A 13,343-nucleotide genomic window follows, 5' to 3' on the forward strand; every position below is an offset into this window, starting at 1 on the left:
AACAGGACAGGCGACAGGAACTGGCTCAGTGACAGTGTGAGCCACAGACAGCACCTGGAACCTGTTTGTCAGACAAACCGAGGAAGCCTTACATGCGGCCGCCTGGGAAGTCTTTCGCTGCCTGCTACGCCTCAGGGCGACCTCCCCTTCGACCACAGGTGAGGGGTCAACCTCAGTGTGAGCAGTAATTGGGTTGCCCACCAGTAAGGACCGATTGGAGGACTCGGATGTGCTGGATGTCTGGTGTACCCCCATGGCCAGCCGACAACAGTGGTGCCCATCCACCGCAGGCTCAAGCTGTGTAACCAAAGCCATCACAGCCTGAAGCAAAGGGCGAAGTGTCACCAACGCGGCTTGCATCCACACGCAGCAGTCACAGTCCCTGCCCGTACTAAAGATTTTGGAAAGCTAAACTATGCAGATAAACAGACTATCAGCAAATGCTGTGCAACTCTACCGAGACCCTGACGAAAATGCAGGAACTGTGTCTAATGCAATAAAATCTATTAGGTTGCCTTTGTGTATAAATTTGTTTATTTTTCTGGTTGTAATAGTAGTAGTTAGTATACAATATTATGAAAAGGAAAGTTGCTACTCACCATACAGCAGAGATGTAGAGTCACACATAGGCACAACAAAAAGACTGTCACAAATAAAGCTTTTGGTCATCAATACCTTTCTCAACAACAACAACACACACACACACACACACACACACACACACACACACACACACACACACACACACCACAACACACCTGCAGCCTCAGGAAACTGAAACCATACTGCGAGCAGCAGCACCAGAGCATGATGGGAGTGGTGACTGGGTGAGGGTAAGGAGGAGGCTGGGGCAGGAAGGGATAGTATGTTGGGGTGACAGACAGTAAAGTGCTGCTTGTTAGACGGAGGCAGAAGAGAGGTGGAGAGGGGCCTCCCCTGACTCCACAGTTCCTGCACCTTTACCACATGGTGCCCTGCTCATCACTATTGATGCCACCTCCCTTTACACTAACATTCCTAATGCTCATGTCCTTACTGCTATTGAACACTACCTTTCCCAACGCCCAAAGGATTCCAAACCAACAACCTCCTTCCTAGTCGCCATGGCCAACTATTTACTCACCTGCAATTACTTCTCCTTTGAAGGCATTACCTGCAAATGAATCAGAGGTACGGCTATGGGCACCCACATGGCACCATCCTATGCCAGCACCTGGTCCTACTCAACCCAACAAGCCACCTTCCTAGACATTAACCTCCATCTCAAAGATGGCTACATCAGCACCTCTGTCCATATCAAACCTACTAACCACCAGCAATACCTCCACTTAGACAGCTGCGACCCGTTCCATACCAAGAAGTCCCTTCTGTACAGTGTAGCCACCCGCAGTCATTGAATCTACAGTGACGAGCAGTCCCTCTGGAAATACACTCCTGGAAATTGAAATAAGAACACCGTGAATTCATTGTCCCAGGAAGGAGAAACTTTATTGCCACATTCCTGGGGTCAGATACATCACATGATCACACTGACAGAACCACAGGCACATAGACACAGGCAACAGAGCACGCACAATGTCGGCACTAGTACAGTGTATATCCACCTTTCGCAGCAATGCAGGCTGCTATTCTCCCATGGAGACGATCGTAGAGATGCTGGATGTAGTCCTGTGGAACGGCTTGCCATGCCATTTCCACCTGGCGCCTCAGTTGGACCAGTGTTCGTGCTGGACGTGCAGACCGCTTCATCCAGTCCCAAACATGCTCAATGGGGGACAGATCTGGAGATCTTGCTGGCCAGGGTAGTTGACTTACACCTTCTAGAGCACGTTGGGTGGCACGGGATACATGCGGACGTGCATTGTCCTGTTGGAACAGCAAGTTCCCTTGCCGGTCTAGGAATGGTAGAACGATGGGTTCGATGACGGTTTGGATGTACCGTGCACTATTCAGTGTCCCCTCAACGATCACCAGTGGTGTACGGCCAGTGTAGGAGATGCTCCCCACACCATGATGCCGGGTGTTGGCCCTGTGTGCCTCGGTCGTATGCAGTCCTGATTGTTGCGCTCACCTGCACGGCGCCAAACACGCATACGACCATCATTGGCACCAAGGCAGAAGCGACTCTCATCGCTGAAGACGATACGTCTCCATTCGTCCCTCCATTCACGCCTGTCGCGACACCACTGGAGGCAGGCTGCACGATGTTGGGGCGTGAGCGGAAGACGGCCTAACGGTGTGCGGGACCGTAGCCCAGCTTCATGGAGACGGTTGCGAATGGTCCTCGCCGATACCCCAGGAGCAACAGTGTCCCTAATATGCTGGGAAGTGGCGGTGCGGTCCCCTACGGCACTGTGTAGGATCCTACAGTCTTGGCGTGCATCCGTGCGTCGCTGCGGTCCGGTCCCAGGTCGACGGGCACGTGCACCTTCCGCCGACCACTGGCGACAACATCGATGTACTGTGGAGACCTCACGCCCCACGTGTTGAGCAATTCGGCGGTACGTCCACCCGGCCTCCCGCATGCCCACTATACGCCCTCGCTCAAAGTCCGTCAACTGCACATACGGTTCACGTCCACGCTGTCGCGGCATGCTACCAGTGTTAAAGACTGCGATGGAGCTCCGTATGCCACGGCAAAATGGCTGACACTGACGGCGGCGGTGCACAAATGCTGCGCAGCTAGCGCCATTCGACGGCCAACACCGCGGTTCCTGGTGTGTCCGCTGTGCCGTGCGTGTGATCATTGCTTGTACAGCCCTCTCGCAGTGTCTGGAGCAAGTATGGTGGGTCTGACACACCGGTGTCAAAGTGTTCTTTTTTCCATTTCCAGGAGTGTATACCAGAGGTCGCACTGAAGCCTTCACAGACCGTAATTATCCTCTCAACCTTGTACAAAAACAAATCACCTGTCCCCTATCTTTCCAGTCTCCCACCACCTGACAAAGTCCCACCGTCTGGCCATAGAGGAGCATTCCCCTTGTAACTCAGTACCACCCAGGACCGCAGCAACTGAATTACAGTCTCCACCAGGATTTCGACTACCTTTTGTTGTGCCCTGAAATGAGAAATGTCCTGTCCACTATCCTTCCCATCCCTCTCACAGTGATATTCCGCCATCCACCAAACCTACATATATACTTGTCCATCCTTACACAGTACTTGCTCCCAACCCCTTATCTCGTTGCTCATACCCATGTAATAGACCTAGATGTAAGACCTGTCCCATACATCCTCCTACCTCTACCTATTCCAGTCCTGTCCCAGGCAGGGCTACCTGTGAAACAAGTCATGTGATCTACAAGCTAAGCTGCAACGACCTTGCTGCATTCTACACCACTAGCCATTAAAGTTGCTACACCAAGAATAAATGTAGATGATAAACGGGTATTCATTGGAGAAGTATATTATACTAGAACTGACATGTGATTACATTTCCACGCACTTTGGGTGGATAGATCCTGAGAAATCAGTATGCAGAACAACCACCTCTGGCCGTAATAACGTTCTTTATATGCCTGGGCATTGAGTCAAACAGAGCTTGGATAACGTTTACAGGTACAGCTGCCCATGCAGCTTCAACACGATACCACAGTTCATCAAGAGTAGTGACTGGTGTATTGTGACGAGCCAGTTGCTCGGCCACCATTGACCAGACGTTTTCAATTGGTGAGAGAACTGGAGAATGTGCTGGCCAGGGCAGCAGTCGAACATTTCCTGTATCCAGAAAGGCCCGTACAGGACCTGCAACATGCGGTCGTGCATTATCCTGCTGAAATGTAGGGTTTCGCAGGGATCGAATGAAGGGTAGAGCCACGGGTCATAACACATCTGAAATGTAACGTCCACCGTCCACTGTTGAAAGTGGCGTCAATGCGAACAAAAGGTGACCGAAACGTGTAACCAATGGCACCCCATACCACCACGCCGGGTGATACGCCAGTATGGCGAACACGAATACAGGCTTCCAATGTGCGTTTACCGCGATGTCGCCAAACACGGATGCGACCAACATGATGCTGTAAACATAACATGGATTCATCCGAAAAAATGACGTTTTGCCAATGGTGCACCCTGGTTCGTTGTTGAGTACACCACTGACAGGCGCTCCTGTCTGTAATGCAGCGTCAGTGGTAACCGCAGCCATGGTCTCCGAGCTGATTGTCCATGCTGCTGCAAACGTCGTCGAACTGTTCGTGCAGATGGTTGTTGTTTTGCAAACGTCCTCATCTGTTGACTCAGGGATAGAGACGTTGCTGCACGATCCGTTACAGCCGTGTGGAAAGATGCCTGTCATCTCGATTGCTAGTGATACGAGGCCGTTGGGATCCAGCACGGCGTTCCATATTACCCTCCTGAACCCACCGATTCCATATTCTGCTAACAGTCATTGGATCTCGACGAACTCGAGCATCAATGTCTCAATACGATAAACCGCAATCGCGATAGGCTACAATCCGACCTTTATCAAAGTCGGAAACGTGATGGTACGCATGTTTCCTCCTTACACGAGGCATCACAACAACGTTTCCCCAGGGAACGCCCGTCAACTGCTGTTTGTGTATGAGAAATCGGTTGGAAACTTTGCTCATGTCAGCACGTTCTAGGTGTCGCCACCGGCGTCAACCTTACGTGAATGATCGGAAAAACTAATCATTTGCATATCACAGCCTTTTCTTCCTGTCGGTTAAATTTCGCGTCTGTAGCACGTCATCTTCGTGGTGTAGCAATTTTAATGGCGAGTAGTGTATGTGGGCATGACAACGAACAAGCTGGCTGTCCACATGAATGGCCACCGACAAACTGTGGCCAAGAAACAAGTGGACCACCTTGTTGCTGAACACGCTGCCAAACATGACATCTGTCATTTCATTGACTGCTTCACAGCCTGCGCCATCTGGATCCTTTGCATCAACACCAGCTTTTCTGAATTGCGCAGGTGGGAACTCTCTCTGCAATACACCCTACGTTCCTGTAATCCTCCTGGCCTCAACCTTCGTCAGTTACTGTCCTCACCCACCCAGCCCCTCACCTGTTCCCATTCCAGTATGACACAGCCATCATTCCACCATCACTCTGTCTTTTTACTTCTCTCCTTTTCCACTACTTGCCCCCATCCCCACCTCTCCCCTGCCCTCCGTCTAACCTGCAGCACTTCACTGTCTGTCACACCCATCATACTATCCCTCCCCCTCCCGTGCCAGCCTCCTCCTCACCCGCGCGCGGGTGTCCCTCTGTTGTTGATGAAGACCTTGATGGCCGAAAGCTTTATTTGTGATAGTCTTTTTGTTTTGCCTATCTGCGACTCAGCATCTCCGCTATATGGTGAGTAGCAACTTTCCTTTTCATAGTATTGTTACATTCCATTCTGGATTTTCTATTAGTAGTTAGTATAGGTAGATTTCGTTTCCTGGTAGCAAACCACAAACAAAATAGCAAATAAAAATTGTCACACCACACTTTAGTGGAGGAGATAGCTGACGACCTTGAAAAAGACTAAAAACCTCGTTCATGGTATAGCAATGTTGTTCTTAGGTCTTGTGTAACAAAAAGATAATTAAGTCTCGTCCATGTCAAACACACAGTTCTTAAATTCTCACAGATGAATAGGTTTCTTCACTGCTGCTCAGTCTTCAACGCTTACAAGTTTAGTTAGTGAACTGCAAAAGTGTATTGAGTATGCCCGATAGCGCAACACTGTAGTGGAAAATGAAAAAGAACACCACGAAGCTATGGCTCTCGAGAATTAAGTTGTATCCGTAGTGCAGTCTATATAATCATAACCACACGCTCATAGACCTACTGAAAGATTATCTGAGAAGAGTTTGAGCATTATTTTGGATGCGCCTAGGTTTCATGCAATCCTGCAATAGTGCTTACATACGTTCGTAGAGGTGTCGGTTAAGAGTCTAAAGAGTAATGCTTCACGCTGCTTTCACAACTGGTCACGGAATCTTGCCGACAACATAGGCTGCACCAGACGTGGTCGCACACTTGTCTACTGGCTGTCCTGCCCAAAGGATTAAAAAATTTGGGAGAATACATCGGGCAACGTCAAAAGTGTGTGCACTTGCAGTGTCCTGGTGGATGAAAACACCCTCGTGATCTTAGGACCAGAACCAGATATTTTAGAAAGTGAAGTCGAGTGGGGCCCAAGAAAACATTGTGGAGACAAAGCTAGTGGGTATGATGGAATTACAGCAGAATTGTTCAAACTTATTGGAGGGAATGCAGCGAAAGTGTTGCCCTCATTACTTGTATGTCAGTAAAAATGGAGAAACTAACAGTGGCCAAAATACTGAAAAAGTTCATTATTCATCCCAATTCCAGAGAAGGGAATTTCTAAAGAGTGTTCGAATTACCGACCAGTCGCACTTATCTCACATGCTAACAAAGTCATGCTTAAAATCTCAGAAAATAGACTTCACCAATATATAAACCGAGAGCTATTCGAAGAACAAACTGGATTTCGTAAAGAAAGAGGAAGCTGAGATTAAATTGCCAGCATCCGCTGGATTATGGAGAAGACAAGAGAATTCTAGAAAGAGCTGTATCTCTGCTTTATTGATTATGCTTGAATCTATGTGTAGACAACAGTAAATTACAGGAAGTATTGAGAAACATGGGAGCGCCAGATCACCATATTTACTTTATGCGAAATGTATAATGACTAAGAAGCCACAGTGAAAACTGTTCAAGGAGCAATTAAATGGGTCAATATTCAGAAAGGAGTACGATAGGGTTGCATATTGTCACGTTATTCAGTCTGTTTGTAGAAGACGTTATCTGGAATGCCGGATTAGATGGAGGACTGGAATTAAAATAGCTGGGATAATTGTAAATAATCTTAAATATGCTGGTGGCTGAAAGTGAAGAAGAGTTAATGGTCCTGTTATTGAAGGAGAAAGAAGAAAGTGCAGAGAGTAGGTTAATGTTGAATGTCAAGAAAACGAAAATTGTGGAACTACACCTATAACTTCATTGCATGTAGGAGGAGAAACAATAAAGACAGTTTCCACGTCCAGTTATCTCGGGTCTTAGAATTGTGCTGTTGGCGATTGCAGTCACTAAATGAAGAGACGTTTATTACTTGGCAGAAAGGCAACGTCCAACCTTGCCAATGTTTTAAGGAGTAACTGTAACTACGAAGACCCGTTTAGTAAGGAAGACGGCATTTTGCAGTTGTGATGTGAGACCTGGATCATAGCAAAGATTCCTTTGAATTGCTGTATTTGAGGAAACTCGTTAAGAGCTCCGTGGCTCGCGAAGAGAACGAATACAGGTCGGTATTACAACTAATAAAACTAGATTGCTCCTTGGAAGGTCTGCTAGTGAAACAAAAGCTAACATACTTTCGGCATTATGAGAATACACGATTCGCTGCAAATTACTTTAATGCTGGGGAAGATAGTAGGCTTAAGGAGGAGAGCATGCCAAAGAATGAGATGGATTGATGGTATCACCGAAGTGATGGGTTCCAACCAGGAAAGTCTTTGGGACATATGCAAGTCAGAAAAAAATGGCGTGCTCTAGTTTATAGGGTCACAGAGTCGACATCGACCAAATGAGCAGAGAGAGAGAGAGAGTACAATCCCACATAATAACGCCAAAAAATGGCTCTGATGGACATTGAACCTGCAGGCGACAGACAGTGCTTGTAAGGCAGAAACTATCCTCCTAATTAAACACTAACGTGCTTCATTCATCCCTCCAGTTGCGCCCCACGAGATGGACTGTAGTGATGCGGTCTGACTGACAGGCCTTTCTCGGAGCCCATCTTCCAGTAGTCGTTTCCTGACGATTGTACGTGGCATTCAGGGTAACTTCCTTGCCCTAATATGTACACGGTTATTTTTTCTCCCCTCAACGAGTTTACGATCATTGTACACCATGAATTCTCATACAACGATGTCTCGCCGCGCGGGATTAGACGAGCGGTCTATGGCGCTGCAGTCATGGACTGTGCGGCTGGTCCCAGCGGAGGTTCAAGTCCTCCCTCGGGCATGGGTGTGTGCGTTTGTCCTTAGGATAATTTAGGTGGCAACAAAACGACTATTCACGTTGGTGTGTAGAATATATGAGTCTGGCGACATACCATCTGACTTTCGGAAAAGCATCATCCACACAATTCCGAAGACGGCAAGAGCTGACAAGTGCGAGAATTATCGCACAATCAGCTTACCAGCCCATGCATCGAAGCTGCTTACAAGAATAATATACAGAAGAATGGAAAAGAAAATTGAGAATGCGCTAGGTGACGATCAGTTTGGTTTTAGGAAAAGTAAAGGGACGAGAGAGGCAATTCTGACGTTACGGCTAATAATGGAAGCAAGGCTAAAGAAAAATCAAGACACTTTCATAGGATTTGTCGACCTGGAAAAAGCGTTCGACAATATAAAATGGTGCAAGCTGTTCGAGATTCTGAAAAAAGTAGGGGTAAGCTATAGGGAGAGACGGGTCATATACAATATGTACAACAACCAAGAGGGAATAATAAGATTGGACGATCAAGAACGAAGTGCTCGTATTAAGAAGGGTGTAAGACAAGGCTGTAGCCTTTCGCCCCTACTCTTCAATCTGTACATCGAGGAAGCAATGATGGAAATAAAAGAAAGGTTCAGGAGTGGAATTAAAATACAAGGTGAAAGGATATCAATGATACGATTCGCTGATGACATTGCTATCGTGAGTGAAAGTGAAGAAGCATTGAATGATCTGCTGAACGGAATGAACAGTCTAATGAGTACACAGTATGGTTTGAGAGTAAATCGGAGAAAGACGAAGGTAATGAGAAGTAGTAGAAATGAGAACAGCGAGAAACTTAACATCAGGATTGATGGTCACGAAGTCAATGAAGTTAAGGAATTCTGCTACCTAGGCAGTAAAATAACCAATGACGGACGGAGCAAGGAGGACATCAAAAGCAGACTCGCTATGGCAAAAAAGGCATTTCTGGCCAAGAGAAGTCTACTAATATCAAATACCGGCCTTAATTTGAGGAAGAAATTTCTGAGGATGTACGTCTGGAGTACAGCATTGTATGGTAGTGAAACATGGACTGTGGGAAAACCGGAACAGAAGAGAATCGAAGCATTTGAGATGTGGTGCTATAGACGAATGTTGAAAATTAGGTGGACTGACAAGGTAAGGAATGAGGAGGTTCTACGCAGAATCGGAGAGGAAAGGAATATGTGGAAAACACTGATAAGGAGAAGGAACAGGATGATAGGACATCTGCTAAGACATGAGGGAGTGACTTCCATGGTACTAGAGGGAGCTGTAGAGGGCAAAAACTGTAGAGGAAGACAGAGATTGGAATACGTCAAGCAAATAATTGAGGACGTAGGTTGCAAGTGCTACTCTGAGATAAAGAGGTTAGCACAGGAAAGGAATTCGTGGCGGGCCGCATCAAACCAGTCAGTAGACTGATGACCAAAAAAAAAAAAAAAGTTGTGTGTAAGCTTAGTTAAGTCCCATAGGATTTCACATACATTTTTTTGAACAACGATGTCTCATTGGCTGCTGTATGTCGCTGCCTAGAAAATTCTGACAAGAACAGAACTCAGAGATGACTATCACAGAAACTTAACTGGCAGAAGCCGACAGCTCGCGGTCTAGTGGCTAGCGTTCCTGCCACTAGATCACGGGGTCCCGGGTTCGATTTCCGGCCGTGGTGGGGATTCTCTCTGCCCGGGGACTGGGTGTTTGTGTTGTCCTCATCGTTTCATCATCATTCGTGACAGTGGCTCGATTTGATTGTGTAAAAAATTGGACTGTGTAAAAATTGGGACTTGTACGACCGCTGATGAGCGCGCAGTTGAGCGCGCCACAAACCAGACGTCATTAACTGTCAGACTGGAACTGTGACTCGGAACCAGAACTTTGCCTTTCGCTGCAGTGTTCTTACCGCCGCTTTTAATCTGTATGAAAGTTTCAAAACAGCGCATACTCCTCTGCAGAGTGAAAGACAGAAACAATCCCCTAGGTTGTGGCAAATCCATGTTCCCATAGTATCCCTTCTTCCAACGGTGCTAGGAGAGTTTCTGTGAAGTTCGGAAAGTAGGAGTGAATTTTGATGGAATTAAACCATGCATTCAGTTGGCAAGAGTGTTGCCCGCAAAAGGCAAGATGCTGTATTTGACTCCCAGTTTGGCACACTGTTTTAATCCGCCAGTAAGTTTCAAAACAGCACACTCTTCGTTGCAGAGTGATTCATTCTGGAGACCATCAGTGACTCCTAGCCAGAGACTCGTCTGTCACATTTTTTTCAGCGTTCCTCCTCCTATTTGGGTCTCTCGCTAGATAACCAGAGTGGGACTGCCAAATGATGATGTGGTGCGATAGAACGCCTGGTGATTGTCACCCTTGCTCTTAGCCATCTTTCTGATGGCCTTGTTTGACACCCTGGATGCAGTATTGTCCCAAATTGATGCTGCGGTTGCCGTGCAGTCAGTAGTGACCATTCGTCTTAAGTGGCGATGCAGGAATAAATCTATAGGGTGAGGCACCGAAGAAAGACCACCTCAGATGTCTCCTGAACGAATGAATGCCTCGAGGTGCGGTTTTATCAAAGTTATAGCGGAAAATATGGTGCGTTTCCTGACATTCCCAAGTAATTTTTATCGTTACTAGTCGCCGAATTACGACATCGACTTTGTTTGTTTTGTAGTGGAATGGCACATTATTTTTGTGGAATGTGGAAGAAGCTTTGAAGAGAACTTCAGCAACATAAAGCGTATGGGACATGAGCAAATCATATCAATCACCACAAACCATTTTCCCGCCGTCAGGAGAGGAGGTTCCACAAACGTCTGTCCTGTTATACCAAAAATGTAAGCAAACATTGAAACTAAGGTATAGTTCCTGTGTTATTGTCACAGCCGTTTTACCAAGTGCCCCAGATGTTGACCTTGGGCATTGCTGTACCCTATACAGTGATTCTGGAAAATCAATATTAAACATTGAATGTCATCTGGAGTTAAAGGCAGTACAAAACTGTATTGTAAGGGTTTTCATGCATTCGGGCATCTTAGTTTTTTGCTAAAGGTATAGCAGTGTAAGTTTGAAGAGTGTGCAGACCATATGCGTTTCCTGAACGACCGTTCTATTGCTCTGCAAATGTTCTATTAAGAGGATCTGTCATTTACATGTACGAAACGGTAGGGACATCCGTCATGCTTGTACCACGTCGATCGCTTAATGTCCAGTGGGATGGCTTCCAATAACTGCTGCAGCAACACATCTTAGGAAGTCGAGACATCTGGAATTCCCAGGACGAATATCTTGCCAGTATCGATAACACGCGAAAATCGTTGAGATTCTCGATTCCCAGGATGGATAGTTCATCCATTCGTTCCTGGAATTCCAGTTGTTGTTGTTGTTGTGGTCTTCAGTCCTGAGACTGGTTTGATGCAGCTCTCCATGCTACTCTATCCTGTGCAAGCTTTTTCATCTCCCAGTGCCTACTGCAACCTACATCCTTCTGAATCTGCTTAGCGTATTCATCTCTTGGTCTCCCTCTACGAGTTTTACCCTCCACGCTGCCCTCCAATACTAAATTGGTGATCCCTTGATGCCTCAGAACATGTCCTACCAACCGATCCCTTCTTCTAGTCAAGTTGTGCCACAAACTTCTCTTCTCCCCAATCCTATTCAATACTTCCTCATTAGTTATGTGATCTACCCATCTAATCTTCAGCATTCTTCTGTAGCACCACATTTCGAAAGCTTCTATTCTCTTCTTGTCCAAACTATTTATCGTCCATGTTTCACTTCCATACATGGCTACACTCCATACGAATACTTTCAGAAATGACTTCCTGACACCTAAATCAATACTGGATGTTAACAAATTTCTCTTCTTCAGAAACGCTTTCCTTGCCATTGCCAGCCTACATTTTATATCCTCTCTACTTCGACCATCCATGTTTCTACGGAATCCAAACTGATCCAGTACTGTATCAAAATCACTACAGTAGTTCCTCGAACTATCTCGGACATACTAAAGAAGCGAGCAGTGGACTCCAGTTTATATATCTAGAGAGAGAAGATACAGTAAAACATTTTTATTCACTTACTAAAACATGACTGCAACTTACATTTTATGTTTTCGTGCAGTAATGGTCATCTGTTATGCTCTTGATGGATGATGAAAGCAATGTGTGTTGAAATGGCCAAAGGTATTTTTATGTGATATAACTACAATTTGACTGATAAACCTTGTTTCTTGCCAAATTTTATGATTCTAGGTCAACGGGAAGCACCCTATAGGTTTTGATGAGTGAGTTTTCCGGTATCCAAACAGTCGTACTGTACTGTTTGGTTGAAGTGACTTAAAAGCTTGAAATTTTACACTGCCAAGAGACCACAGACCTTAATATGTTTCATTAAATTTGAATTAAATACGTCTAACCGTTCCTGATAAAATAAAAAGCACTCCGTCTTCAGGCGACAAGTGGCCCATCGGGACCATCGGACCGCCGTATCATCCTCAGTTGAGGATGCGATAGGGGGGGCGTGTGGTCAGCACACCGCTCTCCCGGTCGTTATGATGATTTTCTCTGACCGGAGCCGCTACTATTCGATCGAGTAGCTCCTCAATTGGCATCACGAGGCTGAGTGCACCCCGAAAAATGGCAACAGCGCATGGCGGCCCGGATGGTCACCCATCCAAGTGCCGACCACGCCCGACATCGCTTAACTTCGGTGATCTGACGGGAACCGGTGTATCCACTGTGGCAAGGCCGTTGGCCGTTCCTGACAAAAAAGGTTTTTAACAGTCGGACGGAGAGACAGACCGACGATAAAGCGATCCCATGACTTCGTTTTTACAGACTTAGGCACTGAACCGTAAAACCGAAGTCGTGTCGTAATTCGACAACTATAAACAATCAAAATTACTTGCGAACGCCCGGAAACTCGCCGTATTGTCCGCTATAACTTGGCGAATACCAAGCTTAGATACATTTATTCATTCTGGGTGTACAGGGTGTATATAAAGTCTGGGAACACTTTCAATTATTTATTGCAAAAGAACTAAACATTGTACAGATGTCATACATATTGCATTTTGAAGAGAAATTCTGAAACTTTTTTTATTTTTTTATTTTTATTTTTTACAAATATTCGATGTGCGAACCATGAGTGACCCAGCAGACGTCAATACAGTTATCGAATTCTTGCCATACCCGTCCCAGCATGGCATCGTCGACTGTGTCAGTCGCTTTCCGTACTCTCTCCCGTCATAGCGAATTTGTGGTGCCAGTAGTGAATGGCCTTCCTTGTTGGTGGCTTCTTAACGTACTTAGCTCGAAACATCCGTTGAACAGCTGTAGCAAACTTGT

At 46.2% G+C, this 13,343-nt stretch overlaps 1 pseudogene; it reads right to left on the reverse strand.

Moving 5' to 3' along the window:
• Positions 1-12,633: 12,633 nt before the first annotated feature.
• LOC124778750 lies at positions 12,634-12,751 on the reverse strand (annotated as a pseudogene).
• Between the last annotated feature and the right edge of the window lie 592 nt (positions 12,752-13,343).

This window comes from Schistocerca piceifrons, chromosome 2 (assembly GCF_021461385.2).
Source record: "Schistocerca piceifrons isolate TAMUIC-IGC-003096 chromosome 2, iqSchPice1.1, whole genome shotgun sequence".
NCBI classification, from domain to species: domain Eukaryota; kingdom Metazoa; phylum Arthropoda; class Insecta; order Orthoptera; family Acrididae; genus Schistocerca; species Schistocerca piceifrons.